The sequence below is a fragment of the Bombina bombina genome, chromosome 3 (genome assembly GCF_027579735.1).
Source record: "Bombina bombina isolate aBomBom1 chromosome 3, aBomBom1.pri, whole genome shotgun sequence".
Taxonomy (NCBI): Eukaryota; Metazoa; Chordata; class Amphibia; order Anura; family Bombinatoridae; genus Bombina; species Bombina bombina.
Genome location: NC_069501.1, coordinates 409,306,278 through 409,331,808, shown reverse-complemented (window position 1 = coordinate 409,331,808; position 25,531 = coordinate 409,306,278). Strand labels below are relative to the sequence as shown.

General features: G+C 37.1%; 1 long non-coding RNA gene across 1 annotated transcript; it reads right to left on the bottom strand.

The window, feature by feature from the left end:
- Positions 1-6,808: 6,808 nt before the first annotated feature.
- LOC128651671 (uncharacterized) lies at positions 6,809-25,202 on the bottom strand. The gene is made up of 2 exons (XR_008401155.1): positions 25,071-25,202; positions 6,809-9,178 (listed from the first exon to the last, which is right to left on the bottom strand). It is a non-coding gene; the product is annotated as an uncharacterized LOC128651671 (long non-coding RNA).
- Positions 25,203-25,531: the final 329 nt, after the last annotated feature.

Genomic DNA, 25,531 nt, shown 5'->3' with positions numbered 1-25,531 from the left:
CTGGTATTTATCTACAAGTTTAGGCGCTGGTTTAAAAAGAATGCTGGCTTTAAGTTGATGACAACTAAAAATCTTGCCACAAGCTTTGGCGCTATCTAAAGAGTATAAACATTTGCTAAAAACCAAGTTTGCGGTTGAAAGGCAGCTGTGTATAGAAAATGCTATAGTGAAGGGTATAAATATATACTGGTTGATTGAGGAAAGTTGGATATTAAAGGGATACTAACCCCACATTTTTTCTTTCATGGTTCAGATAGAGCATGCAATTTTAAGCAACTTTTTAATTTACTCCTATTATCAATTTTTCTTTGTTCTCATGTTATCTTGATTTGAAAAAGCAGTAATAAAAGGTTAGGAGCCGGCCCATTTTTAGTTCAGTACCTTAGTCGAGCTTGCTGATTGGTTTGCTACATTTAGCCACAAATCAGCAAGTGCTACCCAGGTGCTGAACAAAAAATGGTCCGGCTCTAAAGCTTACAGTACTGCTTTTTCAAAATCAAGATAGCATGAGAACAAAGAAAAATTGATAATAGGAGTAAATTAGAAAGGTGCTTAAAATCCCATGCTCTATCTGAATCATGAAAAAAAAAAATTAGGTTTAGTATCCCTTTAAGTATCTAAAGCAAGTATGGGTATTCTAATCTGTTTAAACTGTGAAAGGTCTGGGTAAACGAAACCTAAGTGAAAGAGACAGCAAACAAAGGAATTATTATTAACAATCTCATGTAGCTGCATGGATATTAAAATTTGTTTATAAGGTGATATTTGCCATAAACTATTTGCACCTAAGAGAGCAAAAGCAGTGTTAATAGTTTACAGGTCCAACAGACATCTTTATCGAGTGTTTCTAAAAATACAGATAACTGTTTCTTGACTTTTAACTAGGCATTACCATATATAATCACACCCCGCACGAATACAAGTGCTAATACACTGATTTAGAACGTACCCTACGCACTAATAAATCACCCCCCCTCTTCCTTGTCCTTTTTTTTCTTTTTTGTTTTTTTCTTCTTTTGCCCCCTCACTTGGGTTTGTCAGGCCGCCACTAGGCCCTTATTATTTTATACCTATCAATACACACACATATGGAAAGGTTTGTCACTATTAAAAATAAATCACCAGCAATGCCACCAAAAGGAAAAGAAAAAAAAATTCTAAAAAGAAACAGTTTAGACAGTGAGAATAGAAGTTTACTAGAAACAACAAATTTACATACAATGGAGTCTCAGGACCTAGTAAAACAACTATCAGATATTATGCTCCCTCAATTTGACCAGTTAAAGAGGGATATCTCAGAACTAAGGGTAGAAGTTAAACAGTTTTCAGATAGGCTGCAAGAAGCAGAAAACAGAATATCAGATATAGAAGATATGAATAACAGACATGAGAATAAATTAAAGGAACAGTCTAGTCAAATACATTTATTGCAGAACAAGGTTGAAGAACTAGAAGACCGAGCTAGACGAAGTAATGTCAGAATTATAGGATTACCAGAGATAGAGGAATTTCAGGATCTAATACATTTTACTGCAATACAGCTACCTTTGGGGTTGGGTATGCAAATCCCCCCACAAGGGATACAGGTCGAAAGAGCGCACAGAGTAGGTAGTGCTAGAACCTATGCGGATGGCAAGACTAAGGTTAGACCAGTCATTGTTAAGTACTTGAACTTTCAAGATAAAGCTACGATTATGAGTCATTACAGGAAAAAATTCCCAGTAAAGATTGGAGAGTACAGTATCTTGCTTTTTCAGGATTTTTCAGTAGAAACGTCAAAAAAACGAAAAGAAATGGTACCTATTTGTACAAGCTTAATTAAATCAGGCCTGAAAGCCTCAATTATATACCCAGCCAAAATTAAAATTTTTAATGAGCAAGGAAACATACTGCTGAATAATTATGAAGAAGCAAAAGATTTCCTATATTCTAGACAGAATTCTTAGTGACAATAATCCAGAAAGGGAAATTAATTAAAAGCTATATTAACAAGGTTCTAAAAAAGAAGGAAGCTCGAGAGAGGATTATTAGCTCTAATACTAGGGTTATGAGGTCAGGTCCTCCAAGAGATGTGATGGTTATAGTTTTAGCTGAGTATGATTTTCTCAGCATCCTTGGGCGATACGGAGGAGGTCTCCTCTGTATCTGGTTTTTATATTATGCTTTGTTTATTGTCTACAATGTTTTTGGCTTATGCTATTATCCCCCCACCCCTGTCTTTCCTTATAAAGGGCTTTTTTTTTTTTCGCTCGCAATGCGCTATAGGGTATGTAATAATGTCTGATGGTTGAACAATTAAAAGTAATATCATGGAATGTGGGAGGGATCTCCTCATTATGGAAAAGGAAGAACATCTTGAAACAATGTAAAAAACATAATGCAGATGTAATAATGCTACAAGAGACACATTTGAAAGAACAGGAACTAGACAAACTTAAAGTAGGGTGGGTAGGGGAAGTGATTGCAACACCCTGCATGGCTAGAAAAAGGGGCGTAGCAATCATATTTAATAAAAAACTAGATTATAAAATTATGGGAAAAGAATTAGATATAGAAGGAAGGTTTGCAATTCTACATATTGTAGTATACGAAAGATCTTTGATTTTATGTAATATTTATGGTCCAAATAGCCTAGATAAAATCTTCTGGAACAAGATCCAAGTTAAACTAATGAAGTATGGTACGGAAAATATAATATAGGGAGGTGACTTAAACATGGTGATGTATCCAACGTTAGGTTAAAATCCTCCATGAACAGAAATAGCCGAGCAGAAACTAAGTTACTTAAGAATCTGTGCAATAACTTAAGACTTAAAGACATATGGAGAATCCAGAACCAAGATGTAAAATGCTTTTCTTGTATATCCCACAGTCATAAAACTATGTCTAGGATAGATGCTTTTTTGATCTCAGAAAATTTATTAGGTACAGAAATATTTGCAGATATCAAAGAGGTGCTGATATCGGACCATGCTATTATTATATTAAATTTGATGTTCAAAAGGGTCAAAAGAGACCCAGCACATCTGAGTGCCAATGTACAATTCAAGGACTGGCTAAAGAGAAAATGGCAGGAATATACATATTTTAATAAGGAATATGAAAATAGATATGAAGTCTTTTGGGAGGCTTTTAAAGCGTTTATCAGAGGGGAAATTAAGGCGTATCTAGTTAGAAATAAGCGAATAGCACAACAGAAAGATATACAGCTAGCAGGGCAAGTACGTAATTGCTATAATGCATTTCTAAGTGATAGTTCAGGGGACAAATATATAAGGGCCAAACAAGGGAGAGATACTTTCCTTATGCAAAAATTAAGACAAGAAGACCTTAGAACGAGGGCTTTTTTTTATAGACATAGTGGTAGAGCTGGTAAATTTTTGGCAAATCTAGTGAAGATCAAGAAGAAGAAACGTGCCATAGAGACGATTAGAAAGGGATCAGAGAGATTGACAAATATTAAAGAAATAAATGAGTACATATATAAATATTATCAAAAGTTGTATGCAAAGGATAAGATTGATTTAGAAGCAAAAGCAGATTTTTGGGATAAAATCAGACTACCAAAGCTAGATAAAGAAGATCTGGACGAGTTGAATAGGCCTATATCACAGGAAGAAATAAGGAAAGCAATCAATAAAACGGTGGCTAACAAGGCCCCTGGCCCAGATCAGGTTCCGATAGAACTCTATAAAATTTTGAAGGAAGAAATAATCCCCATGTTAGAAGCCCTTTTTAGTACAATATATATTAACAATAAAATGCAGTCTAAATATTTTACAACATCAACAATTTCATTAGTCTTGAAAAAAGGGAAGAACCCGGAAGAGATGGGTTCATACAGACCCATCTCACTGTTAAATAGTGACTATAAACTTCTCATGAGTGTGATTGCCCAAAGACTAAAGAAAATGATGACCCCATTAATACATAAAGATCAAGTTGGCTTTATGCCCAATAGGACTTCTACAACCAATCTGAGGAAATTACAGTTGATAATAGACTATTATTGGAACCAGGCTAAAAAAGAGGGAACTGGGATTCAAACAGATATGGCTATTACTTCTATCGATGCTGAAAAAGCCTTTGATATGATTACGTGGGATCATTTATTTACAACAATTATACATTTTGGAATCACAGGTTCTTTCCTCAGATTGGTACAATTGATTTATAACGAACCACAGGCTAACATTCTGATAAATGGTACTGTATCACAAAATTTTATTCTACAGAAAGGAACCAGACAAGGGTGCCCTTTATCCCCTTATTTGTTCAATTTAGCTATTGAACCTCTAGCTGTATATCTGAGAAAGGAAATAGAATGGATTTGGCTAGGGAATAGAAGAATAACGCTTTTACTATATGCTGACGATCTATTGGTCTTCCTAAGAGACACGCAAAGAAATATTCCTCTACTAATTCAAATTTTGGAAGAGTTTGGTAAGTTTGCAGGCTATAAAGTAAACATTAATAAATCAGAGATTTTTTGGTTAAAAGAAAAAAAAGATAGTTACAAGAATGCCCCATTCAAGAATGCAAATGGAAAGTTAAAATATTTAGGCATTGTACTGTCTAGAGACCCTGAGAACTGGTATACATTAAATTACCCCCAAATCTGGGCAAAAATGTCTAAGGATATGGCTAGCTGGGCCAATTTTCCATTGACCTTGTCAGGTAAAATAAATTTAATTAAAATGGTCCTATTTCCTAAAATTTTGTACTTACTACAAAACTTACCTAGATTTATCAATCGTAAGGATTTAGCAGTATTTAAACCTGATTGTCTAAAATTTTTATGGGGCAACAAACGTAAAACAGTTGCATTACATAATTTGTCATTATTTAAAACAGGGGGCGGCTTAGCTTTCCCAGATATTGAGCTATATAATCTAATATGTATGGGCAAATTTGCATTAGAATGGCTAACAGAGGCAAACTATTTCGCCACAAATGAAATAGAAGAATATTTAGTTGCCCCATATGGTTTAAAAGCATTATTACATTATAAAGGGAAATTACCAGATAAAGTTAAAAAGTTATCCACCGTTAAGAATATAATTACTGCATGGCATAAACTTTTGAAATTATTACGAGTTAGCCCGGATTATTCAAAGTATCTGACAATAGTGGGGAATCCTAATTTTATACCAGCAATAGAGTCGAAAGTCTTTCATAGATGGAAGAGGAAGGGCCTAATTTTCATACAACAACTACAAGACAGGGAAACTAAAGCATGTAGAACGTTTCAGGATTTAAGAAGAGAGTTTGAAATCCCAAATAATGAATTTTTTGCATACTTGCAAGTACGGCATTTTCTAGAAACTTTTAACAAAGAATCTATGCAAGATAGTCTGGGTGAAAAGATGAATATGGTATTAAATGTGTACAGTCAAGGAAACTATTCTATCTCCTTTTGGTATAAAATAATAAAAAAAGTTTCAAGAAACAACAAGAATAGGGGCTTTGGCAGCAAGTTGGCGACAGCCAATAGAGAGGTTACAAAAAAGTTTCAATTTGGTAGACAAAGCAACATTATCCATAGGTTGGAGAGAGTCCCAAATGAAAGTGATAAATAAGGTATATATCACACCTGCTGTAAAAGCTAAATAGGATAAAAATGCAGAGAATAAATGTGCTAGATGCAGCTTCCCATTAGCTGATTTAACACACTGTTTATGGTCCTGTCCAAAGATCCAAAAATTCTGGAGCAAGTTGAATTTCTGGTTGAACAGGATTAATGGGAAAAAGATCAAGCTAGAAAAAGAGGATATTATCTTTATGTATCAAACTCCCAGATCACAGATTAATTTTAAATTTGTAAACACAGTAATATTAATAGGGAGGTCATTAATCTTGAAATATTGGAAGTCCACGAAAGCCCCCAGTTTAATAGAATGTATTAATAAAATTAAGGGACAATTGATAGTGGAGCAATTTGACACGACAGTTAACTCTGAAACTCAGATCAAACATTTCCTTGACAAGTGGAGGAAATTTATTCAGGCATTCTCGGAAATAGAACAGACGCGGCTAATATACCCTTTTAGAGATTCAGAAACATTGAATAATGCAATTGCAAGAAATTAATTTCCAAATTGGAATTAATTAGTGGGGGGGGGTTGTTGTTGTTTTTTTTCTTTTTCTCCTTTTTCCTTTTTTGTTTCTCTTTTTTGCTTTATTAATGATAAATAAGGATCATTAAACAACCAGACATGGCATGTGGTTTAGAGCTAGGTCAGTGCAATCAATAGGAGGGTACAAGGATAGAGGTTTGAATTTATCAATGAAGGAATCGAGTGCTCTGTTTTATTTCTTTTTTGTATAAAACAGAAATACGAAATTTATGACTAGCTTTTCTTTGTTGGATTACAAGTAATAAGGATTGTATGATAGCCTTGCAGGGCGATATTTTTTTTTTTTTTCTGTTTTGTTTTCATGATGTCTGGAATGTTTTGCCATGTCTGTATGATTTGTATTTGTAATAAAAATATTTAAAAAAAAAAAAAAAAAAAAATACTGACTGAAGAAGCCATTTTGTTCAAATCTAATGGTGGCCTAAGCCTTTTGTACAGTACTGAATACAAAATCATGTGATATAGTTGACTGTTTAAAATGAAAGTTTAGTGAAGAAAGGCAATAAATGTCTTGTTATAAAATGCATTTTACTGATATGGATTTGTTTATGAAACACACAAAAGAGTACCACTTCCTTATTAAACCTCATCATCATTACTTATAAACACAATATAAACTTATATTTCAGACAATATTCTTAATTACCAAATAGAACAAAATCCCACAAGCCTTCTAAGCGTATATACTTTTATTCAAAGCGATGTTGGAGAAATAAAAAGAGGTAAAACAAAACATAGATCAATCCAGGACAAAAGATACACAAGTCCTACGCGTTTCGGCAGAACATTGCCTTAGTCATGGACACTAATATTCAGTGGAAAAATCACCCTTTAAATACACCTGAGTGCACAGGTGTAGTGTACCTGGATTGGCCAATGGGAAAGTTACAAAGTGACGTAATGGATAGGGGCAGGACTGACTATTCAAACGGAATAACGGAATATTCTTAATTAAAACATTGGGTATATGAAATAAACCTCATTATCACAACCATAAGTCATTAAATATACACATGTACAAACATTTGTTCCATAGATCTCAGTAAAAAGGAGAGAGTGTAATAGAGAGTGAGATATAGTGATAAAGGGAGAGTAAGATCTAGTATTAGAGTAGGTAAGAGGATGAGTGGGGGAAGAAATGGTTTGGTGAAAGAATGACAGAGGGAGAGAGTTGGAGAGAGAGTGTGTGGGGGGAGGGTTATGAGAAGAGTGGATTGGGTTGGTTTTATTTTTAGCTTAGAGTTTGGGCGGAAAAAGACCTAAATGCCCTTTTAAGGGCAATGCCCATCAAAATGCCCTTTTCAGGGCAATGGGGAGCTTAGGTTTTTTAGGTAGGTTTTTATTTGGGGAGTTTGGTTGTGTGGGTGGTGGGTTTTACTGTTGGGGGTGTTTGTATTTTTTTTTACAGGTAAAAGAGCTGATTTCTTTGGGGCAATGCCCCGCAAAAGGCCCTTTAAAGGGCTATTGGCAGTTTAGTTTAGCCTAGGTTTTTTTTTATTTTGGGGGGGCTTTTTTATTTTGATAGGGCTATTAGATTAGGTGTAATTAGTTTAAATATTTGATAATTTCTTTTTTATTTTGTGTAATTTAGTTAATTGTATTTAATAAATGTCATTGATTTAATTGTAGTGTAAGGTTAGGTTTTTAGTGTAACTCAGGTTAGGTTTTATTTTACAGGTAAATTTGTATTTATTTTAGCTAGGTAGTTATTAAATAGTTAATAACTATTTACTAACCAGTCTACCTAGTTAAAATAAATACAAACTTAGCTGTGAAATACAAAATAAAACCTAAGATAGATACAATGTAACTATTAGTTATATTGTAGCTAGCTTAGGGTTTATTTTACAGGTAAGTATTTAGTTTTAAATAGGAATTATTTAGTTATTAATAGTAGGTTTTATATTTAGATTTATTTTAATTACATTAAAGATAGTGGGTGTTAGGGTTAGGGGTTAATAACTTTACTATAGTGGCGGCGACGTTGGGGGCGGAAGATTAGGGGTTAATAAATGTAGGTAGGTGTCGGCGATGTTAGGGGCGGCAGATTAGGGGTTAATAAGTGTAATGTAGGTGGCGGCAACATTAGGGTCGGCAGATTAGGGGTTAATAAGTGTAGGTAGGTGGCGGCGATGTTAGGGGTGGCAAATTAGGGGTTAATAAGTGTAATGTAGGTGTCACCAATGTCAGGGGCGGCAGATTAGGGGTGTTTAGACTCAGGGTTTATGTTAGGGTGTTAAGTGTAAACATAACTTTTCTTTCCCCATAGGAATCAATGGGGCTGCATTACAGGGCTTTAAGATGCTTTATTGCAGGTGTTACGCTTTTTTTCAGCCGGCTCTCCCCATTGATGTCTATGGGGAAATCGTGCACAAGCATGTAAAACCAGCTCAAAGCAGCGCTGGTAATGGAGTGCGGTATGGAGCTCAATTTTGCTCAACGCTCACTTATTGCCTGCTAACGCCGGGTTTATGAAAACCTGTAATAGCAGCGCTATAGGGAGGTGAGTGGTGACAATAACTTACACTATATCACTCCGTCCTTCCCACTGTGGCTCCACGCTTTGTTTTTTTTTCTCGTAGCATATGTCTCGCTACCAGCGCTATTTCTGGTGACCAGAAGAGAGGATGGAGGGTATAATAGTGGGGCCCCACGCTATTATAACAAGAAAACCCTGAATGACTGGCGACGTACATGGTCATTAAGGGGTTAATAATATGATTTCTCTGCTGTTATCATTATTTCCACTGAATTGTAAAATTATTAATAATTTCATCAGATAACAAATCTACATTTATGGTTTCAAGATTGTGTTGAATTGCTGTATTATGAGGAGACAGTATCAGCCACTTTTTGGCATTTACTTCAGTGTTCCTCCTGTTTTATTCAGGCACCTATAAAGACTTTATAGAATGTTAAATGTCTTTTTGATGATCTGGATCTTGCTTTGCTGTGAGCCTCTTTGTAGTGTATTTGAAATGGCGTAGATGGGTTTGCAAGTTGTGCAAGTAACCAGCTACCACAGGCGTATCCAGCATCTTCTGAAATTAAAAATTAAAAAAATAAAGTCACTGTAACATGTTTATTATAATACATATTATATTATAAATTTGCTAGTAGACATGCATTTTGTATATAACCACTGTCCATAAGTGTGTCTAAGGATGATTGTCTTAGCATATACGAGTCATGCACACTGCCTGGAAATGATAACAGGGATATTATTTTTGACTTACGATTACAATCAACTTGCACGTCACCCTTTCCTGTTCACGTAAATTTCAGTGTGCAGAAACTGCAACATGAGTACAGTCAATGCATCCAATAATGTTTGGAATGTGGAAGTTATTGAAGAAATGAATTTTTATCACACTAACTTCTTCAGGAAATTTGATGATGCTATTTATATGTTGTTCAAGGTATCCAGGACAGACTGTAAAAATTGAGAAAAAGCACCTCGCTGAACTCTTCCAATACAGTTGGACTATGCTGGATCATATAAATTTAAAGGGACATTGTACACTAGATGTTTCTTTGCATAAATGTTTTGTTAGATGATCCATTTATATAGCCCATCTGGGAATGTTTTTGTAAAAATGTATAGTTTTGCTTATTTTTACATAACATTGTGCTTATTTTCAGACTCTTAACCAAGCCCCAAAGTTTTACATGTATGCTGATGTCTACAGATTCCTGCTTCCTCTTGTTTGTGTAATAGGTCTTTTCATATGCAGGGGAGGGGGGAGTGTCTGCTTTTCCTGCTTTCCCAGCCCCTTTCACTGGGTGTCCCAGTCGGGCAGCCGGGCAGCCGAACCTCATAAATAGTGCTAAACTGGGAGCTTCTAAGTAAGTTTTTAAAAGGTTTTATACTGGATTTTTATATCAGTATCTGTGCATATTATTTTTTATAGTAGTGTCTATTACATGCAGTTATATGACAATTGGTGTATACTGTCCCATTAAGATACCATTGTTTGGGGATTCTGTATCTTTGAAAAAAAAAATGTCATCTGGAAGGTCTGAAATCATAAAGCAGTCGCAATAAATTACTGGTCACTATATTCTACTTGCAATGGCTTACAATGAATAAATCAAGCTTGTATATTGCATATGTTATCAAGAGATCCATGTTATATTTCAAGGGATACTTAAAGGGACAGTATACACTGATGTTCATATAACTGCATGTAATAGACACTACTATAAATAATAAGATGCACAGATACTGATATAAAAATCCAGTATAAAATGGTTTAAAAACTTACTTAGAAGCTTTCAGTTTAGCTCTGTTGAAAAGGCAATTGGAAAGCCCACTGCAAGTGGGAAATAAGACACTCCCCCCCCTCCCCCTTCTTTTGCATATGAAAAGACCCTTTACACAAACAGGAGAAAGCTGGAGAAGGTAGCTGATGGTATTCAAATAAAACTTTGGGGCTTGGTTAGGAGTCAGAAAATCAGAGCAATGTTCTTTAAAAATAAGCAAAATTATACATTTAAAAAAAAAAAAAAACTTTATGGGCTATATAAATAGATCATCTACAAAACATTTATGCAAAGAAAAAATGAGTGTATAATGGCCCTTTAACTCACAAAATTGTTCTTTGTTCCCGTGCTATCTTTATTTGAAAAGCAGGAATGTAAATCTTAGAAGCTGGCCCATTTTAGGTTTAGCACCCTCAATATCGCTTGCTTATTGGTGGCTACAATTAGCCACCAATCAGACAGAACAACCCAGGTGCTGAACCAAAAATTGTCCAGCTTCTATGCTTACATTCCTGCTTTTTAAAATCAACGGCTAGATTACGAGTTTTGCGGTATGAGTGAAAAAGCAGCGTTAAGGCTCTTTTTCACTACCGCTGGTATTACAAGTCTTGCAGGTTTAGATGCACCGCACACTTTTTTGGCCGTAACGCAACGTAACTACCGCAGCTTTCCAAAAATCCTTTTTCAATGGGACTTCCTTTGCGCCGGTATTATGAGTTTGCCTGGGAGGCCAAAAAGTGAGCGGTACAGCCTATACCGTCAAGACACATAACGTAAACTGAAAGTCAGTAGTTATGGGTTTTATGTTACAACGCCGTAACATAAAACTCATAACTAAAGTGCTAAAAGTACACTAACACCCATAAACTACCTATTAACCCCTAAACCGAGGCCCTCCCGCATCGCAAATAATAAAATTATTAACCCTTAATCTGCTGCTCTGGACATCGCCTTCACTATAATAAACATATTAACCCCTAGACCGCCGTACTCCCGCATCGCAAGCACTAGTTAAATATTATTAACCCCTAATCTGCTGTCCCTAAAATCGCCGCAAGCTTCATTACTGTTATTAACCCCTAATCTGCTGCCCCCAAAATCGCCGCCACTATACTAAAGTTATTCACCCCTAAACTTAACCCTAAGTCTAACCCTAACACCCCTAACTTTAATGTAATTAAAATAAATCTAAATAAAATCTACTATTAATAACTAAATAATTCATATTTAAAACTAAATACTTACCTGTAAAATAAACCCTAAGCTAGCTACAATATAACTAATAGTTACATTGTAGCTAGCTTAGGTTTTATTTTTATTTCACAGGTAAGTTTGTATTTATTTTAACTAGGTAGACTAGTTAGTAAATAGTTATTAACTATTTACTAACTACGTAGTTAAAATAAATACAAACTTACCTGTAAAATAAAACCTAACCTGAGATACACTAACACCTAACCTTACACTACAATTAAATAAATTACATTAATTAAATACAATTAACTAAATTACAAAAAAAACAAACACTAAATTGCACAAAATAAAAAACAATTTATCAAATATTTAAACTAATTACACCTAATCTAATAGCCCTATCAAAATAAAAAAGCCCCCCAAAATAAAAAAAACCCTAGCCTACAATAAACTACCAATGGCCCTTAAAAGGGCCGTTTGCGGGGCATTGCCCCAAAGAAATCAGCTCTTTTCCCTGTAAAAAAAAATACAAACAACCCCCCAACAGTAAAACACACCACCCACACAACCAAACCCCCCAAATAAAAACCTATCTAAATAAACCTAAGCTCCCCATTGCCCTGAAAGGGGCATTTGGATGGGCATTGCCCTTAAAAGGGCATTTAGCTCTTTTTCGGTGCCCAAACCCTAAGCTAAAAATAAAACCCACCCAATAAACCCTTAAAAAACCCTAACACTAACCCCCGAAGATCCACTTACAGTTTTTGAAGACCCGACATCCATCCTCAACAAAGAGGCAGAAGTCCTCAGCGAAGCCGGCAGAGGTCTTCATCCAAGCGGGCCGAAGTCTTCATCCAAGCCGGCAGAAGTCTTCATCCAGACGGCATCTTCTATCTTCATCCATCCGGCACGGAGCGGCTCCATCTTCAAGACATCCGGCGCTGAGCATCCTCTTCTTCTGACGGCTCTTCTCAAATGAAGGTTCCTTTAAGTGACGTCATCCAAGATGATGTCCCTTAAATTCCGATTGGCTGATAGAATTCTATCAGCCAATCAGAATTTAAGGTGAAAAAATCCTATTGGCTGATGCAATCAGCCAATAGCCAATAGGATTGAGCTCACATTCTATTGGCTGTTCCAATCAGCCAATAGAATGCAAGCTCAATCCTATTGAAGATTGCATCAGCTAATAGGATTTTTTCACCTTTAATTCCAATTGGCTGATAGAATTCTATCAGCCAATCAGAATTCAAGGGACGCCATCTTGGATCACACCACTTAAAGGAACCTTCATTCGAGAAGAGCCGTCAGAAGAAGAGGATGCTCCGCGCCGGATGTCTTGAAGAGGGAGATAGAAGATGCCGTCTGGATGAAGATGCCGCCTGGATGAAGACTTCTGCCAGCTTGGATGAAGACTTCTGCCGGTTTCGCTAAAGACTTCTGCCGCTTCGTTGAGGATGGATGTCGGGTCTTCAAAAACTGTAAGTGGATCCTCGGTGGTTAGTGTTTTTTGAAGGGTTTATTGGGTGGGTTTTATTTTTAGCTTAGGGTTTGGGCACCGAAAAAGAGCTAAATGCCCTTTAAAGAGCAATGCCCATCCAAGTGCCCTTTTCAGGGCAATGGGGAGCTTAGGTTTATTTAGATAGGTTTTTAGTTGGGGGTTTTGTTTGTGTGGGTGGTGGGTTTTACTATTGGGGGGTTGTTTGTATTATGTTTTTACAGGGAAAAGAGCTGATTTCTTTGGGGCAATGCCCCGCAATAGGCCCTTTTAAGGGCCATTGGTAGTTTATTGTAGGCTAGGGTTTTTTATTTTGGGGGGGGGGCTAAACTAAAAAACCTAAGCTCCCCATTGCCCCGAAAAGGGCATTTGGATGGGCATTGCCCTTAAAAGGGCATTTAGCTCTTTCTTCCACTCAAACCCTAATCTAAAAATAAAACCCACCCAATAAACCCTTAAAAAAGTCTAACACTAACCCCCAAGATATACTTACAGTTTTTGAAGACCCGACATCCATCCTCAATGAAGCCGGCAGAAGTCCTCAAGGAAGCGGCAGAAGTCTTCATCCAACCGGGCAGAAGTCTTCATCCAACCGGGCAGAAGTCTTCATCCAGATGGCATCTTCTATCTTCATCCATCCAGCGCGGAGGGGGTCCATCTTCAAGACATCCGTCACGGAGCATCCTCTTCAATCGTCTTCTTGAACAATGAATTCTCCTTTAAATGACATCATCGAAGATGGCATCCCTTGAATTCCGATTGGCTGATAGAATTCTATCAGCCAATCGTAATTAAAGGTGAAAAAATCCTATTGACTGATACAATCAGCCAATAGGATTGAGCTTCAATTCTATTGGCTGATCCAATCAGTCAATAGGATTGAGCTCGCATCAGCCAATAGGATTTTTACACCTTTAATTCCGATTGGATGATAGAATTCTATCAGCCAATCAGAATTCAAGGGACACCATCTTGGATGACGTCATTTAAAGGAACCTTCATTTGAGAAGAGCCGTCGGAAGAAGAGGATGCTCAGCGCCGGATGTCTTGAAGATGGAGCCGCTTGGATGAAGACCTCTGCCGGCTTCGCTGAGGACTTCTGCCTCTTTGTTGAGGATGGATGTCGGGTCTTCAAAAACTGTAAGTGGATCTTCGGGGGTTAGTGTTAGGTTTTTTTAAGGGTTTATTGGGTGGGTTTTATTTTTAGCTTAGGGTTTGGGCACCGAAAAAGAGCTAAATGCCCTTTTAAGGGCAATGCCCATCCAAATGCCCCTTTCAGGGCAATGGGGAGCTTAGGTTTATTTAGATAGGTTTTTATTTGGGGGGTTTGATTGTGTGGGTGGTGTGTTTTACTGTTGGGGGGTTGTTTGTATTTTTTTTACAGGGAAAAGAGCTGATTTCTTTGGGGCAATGCCCCGCAATAGGCCCTTTTAAGGGCCATTGGTAGTTTATTGTAGGCAAGGGTTTTTTTATTTTGGGGGGGCTTTTTTATTTTGATAGGGCTATTAGATTAGATGTAATTAGTTAAAATATTTGATCATTTGTTTTTTAATTTGTGTAATTTAGTGGGGTTTTTTTGTAATTTAGTTAATTGTATTTAATAAATGTAATTGATTTAATTTTAGTGTAAGGTTAGGTGTTAGTGTAACTCAGGTTAGGTTTTATTTTACAGGAAATGTTTTATTTATTTTAGCTAATAGTTAATAACTATTTACTAACTAGTCTACCTAGTTAAAATAAATACAAACTTGCCTGTGAAATAAAAATAAAACCTAAGATAGCTACAATGTAACTATTAGTTATTTTGTAGCTACCTTAGGGTTTATTTTACAGTAATTTTAAATAGGAATTATTTAGTTATTAATAGTAGGTTTTATTTATATTTATTTTAATTACATTAAAGTTAGTGGGTGTTAGGGTTAGACTTAGGGTTAGGGGTTAATAACTTTAGTATAGTGGCGGCGACATTGGGGGCGGAAGATTAGGGGTTAATAATTGTAGGTAGGTGACAGCGATGTCAGGGGCGGCAGATTAGGGGTTAATAATTGTAGGTAGGTGGCGGCAATGGTGGGGGAGGCAGATTAGGGGTTAATAACTGTAATGTAGGTGGCGATAACATTGGGGGCGGCAGATTAGGGGTTAATAAGTGTAGGTAGGTGGCAGCGATGTCGGGTTGGCAAATTAGGGGTTAGTAAGTGTAATGTAGGTGTTGGCGATGTCAGGGGTGGCAGATTAGGGGTTAATAAGTGTAGGTAGGTGTCGGTGGTGTCGGGGCGGCAAATTAGGGGTTAATAAGTGTAATGTAGGTGCCGCTAATGTCGGGGGCGGCAGATTAGGGGTGTTTAGACTCGGGGTTTATGTTAGGTGTAAACATAACTTTTTCTTTCCCCATAGGAATCAATGGGGCTGCGTTACGGAGCTTTACGCTCCTTTATTGCAGGTGTTAGTTTTTTTTTTATGTCTATGGGGAAATCGTGCACGAGCACGTAAAACCAGCTCAAAGCAGCGCTGGTATTGGAAATGATATGGAGCTCAATATTGCTCTACGCTCACTTATTGCCTGCTAACGCCGGGTTTATGCAAACCTGTAATAGCAGCGCTATAGGGAGGTAAGCGGTGGAAATAACTTGCAAGTTAGCACCGAGCAGCTCTTACCGCAAAACTCGTAATCTAGCCGAAAGATAGCAAAATAACAAAGAAAAATTGATAATAAAAAAAAAGATAATAGGAGTAAATTAGAAAGTTGCTTAAAATTGCATGCTTTATCTGAATAATTAAAGAAAGAAAAAATTGGTTTAGTATCCCTTTAAGAAAAAGAAGTTACTACAAACATATTTAACAACAACGAAAAGGACAGAATGCCGCGAGTGAATCAAGGAAACTAGGAGGTAGACCAGCAACATCCACACATTTTTCATAATCAGAAAGCATTGTTTTCAGCCGCATCCAATCAATGATGGTATTTAAAACAAATTAAAATTTAAGTAATTGTTGATTTAAATTTAAAGGGTTATAAATCTTTGAAAACATCCATACCTAAAAAATCGATGTAGTAGTATGAAAAGTAAAATAAAGAATTATAAATTCACTTACTATTGAATTTCAAAAATCAAATTAGTCAATAGGAATGCAAGGAACGCCATTTTGAAAAGGCTCCCTTTGCATTGAAGATTCAGTGTACGGCGGCGACAGTATGAAGAGGATGCTCTACGCCGGATGTCTTGAAGGATGGACCCACTCCGTGCTGCCGGGATGAAGATAGAAGACGCCGCCGGAATGAAGATTGGAGATGCCGCCTAGATGAAGATAGAAGACGCCGCCTGGATGGATGAAGACCTCGCCACCTGGATGAAGACTTCTTGCCGTCTGAATGTCCGGACTTCAGAAACTGTAAGTGGATCGTCGGGGGTTAGTGTTTGTTTGTTTTTTTAACTTTTTTTTGGTGTTTTTTTTTTTTTAGATTAGGGTTTGGGTATTTTTAAAAGAGGTAAATGCCCTTTTAAGGGCAATGCAAAAAGCAATGCCCATATAAATGCCCTTTTCAGGGTAATGGGTAGCTTAGGTTTTTGTTAGTTAGTTTTTTTATTTTGGGGTTTATTTGGGGTATGGGTTTTACTGTTGGGGGGGTCTTTGTATTTTTTTTACAGGAAAAAGAGCTGATATCTTTAGGGCAATGCCCTACAAAAGGCCATTTTAAGGGCTATTGGTAGTTTATTGTAGGCTAGGGTTTTTTTTCTTTTTAGGGGACTTTTATAATTTTATAGGGCTATTAGATTAGGTGTAATTTTTTTATTTTGGATAATTTTGTTTGTTATTTTTCATAATTTGGTGTTTGTTATTTTTTGTAATTTAGAGTTTATTATTTTTTGTAATTTAGTATTTTTTATTATTTGTAATTTTAGAATTAATTATTTTAGTAGTGTTAGGTTTTTTTTATATGTAATTTAGTTTTTTAATTGATAGTTATTTTAATTTTAGTATAATAGTTATGTTAGGTCAATTTATAGTTTAAACTTAGTTTATTTTAATTTCACAAGTAAGTTTTTATTTATTTTAAGATAGGGATATTGTAATTTTAATTTAAAGTTATGGGGTTGTTAGGTTTAGGGGTTATAGTTTAATTTAGTTTTTTGCGATGTGGGGGGGCTGGCGGTTTAGGGGTTAATAGGTTTATTTAGTGGTGGTGATGTGGGAGGCCAGAGTTTTATGGGTTAATAACTTTATTTAGTGGCGGCAATGTCAGGGAGCGGTGGAATAGGGGTTAATATCTTTATTATAGTATGGGCGATGTTAGGGTACAGGGGAATAGGGGTTAATAACTTTATTATAGTGGTGACAATGTCAGGGAGCGGCGGAATGAGGGTTAATAACTTTTTATTAGTGACGGCGATGTTGGGAGCGGCAGATTAGGGGTTAATAAGGTTTTTTTTAGTGTTTGCAATGTGGCAGGGTGGCGGAATAGGGGTTAATAGGTAGTTTATGGGTGTTAGTGTACTTTGTAACATTTTAGTTATGAGTTTTGTGTAACATTTTTGTTGCGCAAAACTCATAACTAATGGTCTCAGATAGCAGAATGGATTGTGCCGATAAAGGCTGTAACGCAAGCTTTTTAGCCTTACCACAAAACTTGTAATGTCAGCGCTATGGAAATCCCAAAAAAACGTAATTTTTTTGAGTGCGGGATTGACAATGCGTTACAGGCTAAAATGCTTGCGGTACAGCTATACCGACAAGACTCGTAATGGCTGCTTTACGTTTTTTTACGCTGAAATGGACATTATTTCAGAGTTAAAACCGTAACACAAAACTCGTAATCTAGGTGATAATTAGCTGTCTTCTCCCTTGGCAACTTCTGTGCTTTGGTGCGCCACTCCCCCTGATGGTGATGTCACAACCACATGTTCCCACTGTATGTCTGTTTAGTTGGTGATGCGCCTCAATACAGAGCACAGATGGGATCTGCATTGCACAAGCGTGAGACGATGGTGGACTACAATTGAGCATGTAGGCTGCCTTGATGGCTTTACCTGGGTAGACCATCATTAAAGGGACTGTATAATGAGGAAAACATTGGGTTTGGCAGCAATAATCATTTTGAGGATAAAATACCAGTAAATGGTAGGAAACATTTAATAACTTTTAATTACAAATAGTATTGATTTTTAACAATGTTTTAAAATAGCTCAAATATTTTTTGGGGGTTTCTTATCCCTTTAAGTAATGGTAAGTATTTAATTAAAGGGATGCTAACCCCACATTTTTTTCTTTCATGATTCAGATAGAGCATGCAATTTTAAGCAACTTTCTAATTTACTCATATTATCAATTTTTCTTTGTTCTCATGTTATCTTGATTTGAAGAAGCAGTAATAAAAGGTTAGGAGCCGGCCCATTTTTAGTTCAGCCCCTTGGTAGAGCTTGCTGATTGGTTTGCTACATTTAGCCACAAATCAGCAAGTGCTACCCAGGTGCTGAACAAAAAATGGTCCGGCTCTAAAGTTTACAGTACTGCTTTTTCAAATCAAGATAGCATGAGAACAAAGACAAATTGATAATAGGAGTAAATTAGAAAGGTGCTTAAAATCTCATGCTCTATCTGAATCATGAAAGAAAAAAATTGGGTTTAGTATCCCTTTAAATTGTTGAGTGTATGACACATCGGCAATAAAAATAAAATGAATTCCCATTTCTATGTTAACGCAATAAACAAATAATCTGCTGCATATATCTTTAGTTTGTGTCGGTTGAAAAGGGAAATTGTTAAAAAAATAAAACATATTCAAGGGACAGTTTACCCAAAAAATTTAATATTTTTTAATTAAAAGAACATAATCCGTTATGTATATGAGTGAGGATGCATCCTTGCAATTTGTTTTCATTATGTGAGTATTTTTTTTATCCTGGGTTATTTAGGTAGCTTAGCTCCTCCCATGAAAACTTTTCTAGACGCACGTAAACGTTTTTTTCCCTATGGAGTTGGAGTCTCGTTCCCTTGTGTGTTGCAGCGCATGCTCAAGCCTTCCAAGTGACATCACCTGAAGTGTGAACACAAAGCTAAGCTGAATAAAAGCTCATCCATAATCATGTCTTCATATTATCGTTTGCTGAATCAATATATTGATCTGTATTTGTTTACATTGTAGACAATTATTGGTTATAATTCCATTCTGAATAAAGGATATCATTTTTAATAAGACATTTATATATAGAATATTATATTTATCGCATCCAATATAAAGTGAATCCTACAGTGATGCAGTAGTGTGCCTACATCATCAACCATACGCCCACAACATCCTAATAAAGAATTATTCTGAATAAATCATTTTGATTGGCAAGGGGGCTCGCTACTCGATATTCTGTGCCCAGCCCTTCTATAAGGGCATCTTAGGAACACAATATATAACCACTCTGGATGCAAAATCTAAGGTAAAATATATAAACTTTTTAAATTCCTCTGTTTTCCATTTTATAATGCTTTTTTACTTTTCCATAACTATTAGTAATGTTAAAGGGACAGTATACTATAAAAGTTTTTCCCTTAATGTGTTTCCAATTACTTTTTTTTACCGGCTGCAGAGTATAAAATGTATGAGATTTGCTTTATAAGGCTTATTTGTGTATATGAATGAGCTGATTTTGTGTTTTGAAGCCACAACCTAATAAAATGGGTTGAACTTGTAGGTATAATCAGATCTCATTACTTTACCACATTGTGTACATATAAAAGCTTCTTTATCTTATATGTCTCCATAAACCGATCACCAATACTTGGAGAGAACAATGGAAAATTAACATTTTATTACCTTATCTCTTCTATAACCCATTTACCCAATGGGAGTGTAATTTATTCTACTGGCTGTGTTAACACAGCTTGGCCTTGAGGCCAAAAACTTTCAAGATGGGTGGGGATACCACAGGCTAAATAAACTAATTCAAATTCCAATATAAGGTAATGGAAATACTTCTAATCAATTTAATACACTTCAGCAGGTAAAGTGGATCATTGGGAATACATTAAAGGGGAGAATTTTTTTCAGTAAACTGTCCCTTTAAGTATCTCTCTTAACTGAGTGAACTGGTCCTTTAAACAGGGATGCATCTTTCTATTGAATACATGACTTCACTTATTGTGATCTCTTTTATTTACTCAGATCACAGAGAAGAAAAAGATTAACAAAGATGGTTCCTTATTGCTAAGGACTAATGTAGACAAAATAAAAATAACCTCAATGATCCAATAAAAACAAAAGTGGTATTGTTTCCTTTTACATTCCAGCTGAATAAATACAATGATGACAAATGTATGTAAATACTATAAGCTAACAATAACAAAGATCATCAGGGTTCAGGCTAGGCCCAAATAGTTCATGTCTTACAATGCACAATATTAAACAGGAAGTAATGTGCCAGTATTTATTTTGTATCTGCTTGTAAGTAGAGTTCCTCTCATAATACACAGGATAAATTGTATTCCAGTTGCAAAGTTAACAACTGGAAGTAACAGTAGACAAAAGTCTTAACATAGATTTTAAGGGAAACATTAAAGGAACATGAAATTCAAAAATGTTCTTTCATGATTCAAATAAAACATGCAATTTTAATCAAGTTTCCAATTTAATTTTATAACAAATGTACCTTATTCTCTTGGTATCCTTTGTTGAATGTAAAACTAGGTAGGCTCAGGAACTGCAATGCACTGCTGGGAGGGAGCTTCCCTTGTGCTCTATTATTATCTGATAGATGAGCTGCACAGACTATGCACATAGGTTTTGTATGTCAAAATATGTTGTAAAAAATCTCACAAGGTCACTCAGAATTCTTTCATTTTTTTAGATTATATTTCTTATAAACCCTTTTTAAAATCAAATACTTTCATTCACAATAGGCTGAGCTTTTCATACATGTGTAAGGGAATTCTTATGTGTTTTTCAACCATTGGTTTCTTTGGGTTTGCACATAAGGGATATGTCAAGAATTCATTACACAGACAGTGAATTAAAAGGCTGCACATTACCCCCTAACATGACAAGAGCTGATTCAACCTGACCTGTTTGTCTGGGATATTCTGAGACCCCTGGTTTGTTTTGCAGCTGTTAAAGCCCAGGTTGTACACTCCTGTTCTAAAATTACACACCATAAAATGTGATCTGTCCTATTGCATCCTGACAGTTCTATATGTGGGTATCCTTGATAGCATGTTATTTGCTCTGTTCAGGTGTAGAAGAGCGGTAAATAGTGTGGGGGTGGGGGGGATTTAAAGGGACAACTTGTAATTACAAAAAAAAGTCTAGTCTTCCAATAGATTAACAAAACAGTAGAGTCTAAGGGCCCCATGTGTTAAAGGTAGAGCGAACAAGCTTCTCAACTCGAGAAGTTGTTTGCACGCCTTCACAACATATGGGCAGCGGACGAACAGGCTCCGCTGCCCGTATGTATCATTACACGCTCAAGTGAGCGTGTAATGCCCGCCCCATCTCTCTTGCGGCCAATCGCGTGAGAGATGAGACTGTCAATCACTGAGAGTGAGCAAGCTCTCTGTGATTTTCCCTCGCCACCTCAGAGGTGGCGTAGAGTTAAGATGCAGCAGTCTAATGACCGCTACTTCTTACATTGCGGGAAGCAGGCTCGCATATGCAAACCTGCCCCACAAGGGCTCTGGAGCAGCTTTCACTGCTTAGTACATAGAGCCCCCAACAATATAAGAACAAATTAACATGTTGTTAGCTACAATTGTTTATCAATGGTCAAACTCTACCACTATTTTATGTTCAATACAGAATGGACTCTGCAGAAGCTAGGGCTTGTTACCATCATTGCACTAACAAAATCTCCATTGTTTGGCTTCAGCAGAAATGATAAGGTAACAGACTACAAATGTGATACATATATGTGGCAGGGCTAGGATTGTGAATACACAGTTTTCAGACTTAAACTAAGGGGTAAAGGGGCAAAATAAATAATAAATGTATAATGCAAAGTTATTTTATTATGCATATCTAAGCATTTTATATTACAATCTCAGTGTTTACCATCCCTTTAAATAAGTGGAGCAGAAATAACTACCATAAACTGATGCCCACCCCCCCCCCCTACTAGTGCATACAAAGAGAGAAGCGCTCTACCAGGAACGAACAACAGCTCAATAGCTTGTTCTATGGCGAGTCACCATTTAGGAGCAACCTGTTTTAGCCTAGTTCTGCTTTTTACAAAAGAAAACTTTCCCAGATCTCCAGGTTTTTACCATTGCCAGAACCCCAGATTTTTAAGTTTTGGAAACACTCCTGAGGAACAATAAACCATGTTCTCTATGCATATAGTATACATACTAACTGTCTTGATTTTCCTGGGACAGTTCTAGTTTTTGGCCTCCTGTTTCATGGTAGAATTGTCCAAATATTCTGTCCCAAATTGACCAAATCTGTCGTGAAGTGAACACTTGTTATAGATGTCAGGATGTACATAGCAAACATTAGATCTTAACTGGTCTTGTGAATATTGTGCACATAGAGCAGAATAAAGAAAATATTAAATACAATTTGATGATCCAAAGACATCTGTAAATCTATTTTAGTTTGCAAATGAAGTTGAATATTACAATATTTAATATTTTGTGCATATTGTATACAGTTAACATTAGGTGCTTTGGGATAGAGCTATGACAACAAGCAGTGGGCATGTCAATATTCTTGTTATTTCCTGACTTGACTACTGCAATAACGTACTTACTGGCCTTCCTCTTTCCCGCCTCTCCCCCCTTGAATCCATTCTAAATGCCTCTACCAGGCTGATCCACCTTTCCCGTCGCTCTGTATTTGCTGCACGTCTTTGCGAGTCTCTTCATTGGCTCCCCATTCAAAGCAGAATTAAATTCAAAATCCTCACCCTTACATACAAAGCTCTCACCAATGCCACTCCCCACTTACCTATCCTCTCTAGTATACTCCAGCCCGCCTACTAAGATCCAACAATGACTTGCTCCTAGTCCTTGCATCTTCGACTATCACTTCTTCCCATGCTAGACTGCAGGACACCTACCCTCTGGAAAACTCTCCCTTGTGCTGTCAGGCTTTGCCCTTATCTTTTTTCCTTTAAATGCTCCCTGAAGACTTTTTAGTTAAAGGGACACTGAACCCAATTTTTTTCTTTCGTGATTCTGATAGAGCATGCAATTTTAAGCAACTTTCTAATTTACTCCTATTATCAAATTTTCTTCATTCTCTTGGTATCCTTATTTGAAATGCAAGAATGTAAGTTTAGATGCCGGTCCATTTTTGGTGAACAACCTGGGTTGCTCTTGCTGATTGGTGGATAAATTCACCCACCAATAAACAAGTGCTGACCAGAGTCTGAACCCAAAAAATAGCTTAGATGCCTCATTTTTCAAATAAAGATAGCAAGAGAATGAAGAATAATTGATAATAGGAGTATATTAAAAAGTTGCTTAAAATGGCATGCTCTATCTGAATAAAAAAAGAACAAAATTTGGTTCAGTGTCCCTTTAAGAGAAGCCTACCACCCAACTCAGTAATAAATTTATTTTCACTTACCTATAGGGTTGCCACCCAGCCGGTATTTTACCGGCACAGCCGGTAATCAGTGATTAGGATCCGGTGCCGGCATTAGTAAAATACCGGTAATGCTAAAGCCATTTTTTATTTGGCATCATATTAAACAAACGTTTAAGGCTTCTGTTGAAGCTGATATTAAGCGCTCATGACTCTCCTGGAGCACAGCTAAGCACAAGCGTGAACCTCACATTATATCAGTCTGCTATCTTTACTTGGCAGTTCGTTAAATCGGTGAAGTCAAGCATTGATGCACAGCCATTTAAATGCTTCACAATGGATCTGGCCATGCTATCACGTGACTACATATGATGTTGAGACCACTTTAGGGTCCTATAACCTGCACACATCACTCACTAACTGTCATTTACACTTGCTCTCTCACGTGTTTCAATAAAACCAAGGAGAGGTTGATCCCTAGTCTGCAGTCTTGCTGTTAAAGGCAGAGCCTCGGCACCAACTCATGTCTTCTGCAGCAGCTCCTCTAAGGGCCTCTGAGTTGTGTAACAGCCCTTGTATAACAGGAAATACAACAGAGACGAAGCCACAGAGCTGGCAACCAATAAAAAAAAATGCATTACTGACAGCGGCCTGACAATCAGAACATTTTGCTCCGTGTAGGATAAAGTCTCAAGGTAATCGCACCCAGTGGCACCAAGGTAATCGCACCCAGAGTTGGTGTAACCCGGTGCGGTAAGTTATGGTGTCACCCCCACCCCCAGTAATGTTTTTTTTTTTACTGCAAGAAGAGGATTTCATAAAAAAGGCAAACTTCTCCAATAGACAGAAAGCAGACACACACAAACATAAAAACACAGACACACACACATACAAACACTCAGACATACACACCCACTCAGACACACACAAAAACGCACTCAGATGCACACACAAACACTCGGAAACACACTCAGACACACACACAAACACACACACACAAACACTTAGACACACAAACAAAAACACTCAGACATACACACAAAAACACACTCAGACACACACACAAAACACTCAGACACACACACAAAAACACTCAGACACACACACTCAAAAACACTCAGACACACACACACACAAAAGCACTCAGACACACACACATACAAAATATGTAAACTGCACTGCATTAATTATAAATCTCATGCCTAGAGCTGCTCCCTGGCTCAGCAGAGCATCAAATGAAAGATAAACAGTGCACTCTAAAAATAAATCACTAAAGAAAATGTTTAGGTGCGCAAACTCTGAAAATTCTGCTCTCTGACTCTGTTTCAATTCTGTCAGTGCACAGCCCCAGGCCTCGTGCCTACCGCTTCTTATGGCCAATCATCTCTGCACTCTGCCCACCCTAAGACCCCCGCCTGCCCTCCCTCCCCTCCTACCTCTTTAGTGTGCACTTAGTGTACAGTAACCTTACCGGTCTGGTGGGCTTCAAACGTGGCTCCAGTGTCAGACAGTCATGCGGTCAGGTGCCAGGTATCCCCCTCCCCTGAGTGACTCCACACGTCACTGAGCAGTGAGCACAGATAGACAGGCAGGTTTAGGCTAGCAGCGCAACTTTGCAAGCCCCACGGCATGCCCACAACATTTATAGTGAAATTGGGCAGGGGAGGAGCAAAGTACAAACAAGCAAAAAAGCAGCCGGGAAAACTATTTGTGGAAATTGTGGCGCGGGCTCTACAACTTCCCCAGTCCCACTAATGTTCACAACTGCTGGCCCCTCTAATCAAAAAAAATCTACGCATCTCTACATTGTATTTCTTTGAATTTCAATAAAATTCCAATTAAAAAAAAAAAATTCGGGCTGGTGGTGTCACCCTCTGCGGTCTGCACCCCACGCACCCCCTAGTGACGCCACTGATCGCACCTGCAGCAGTT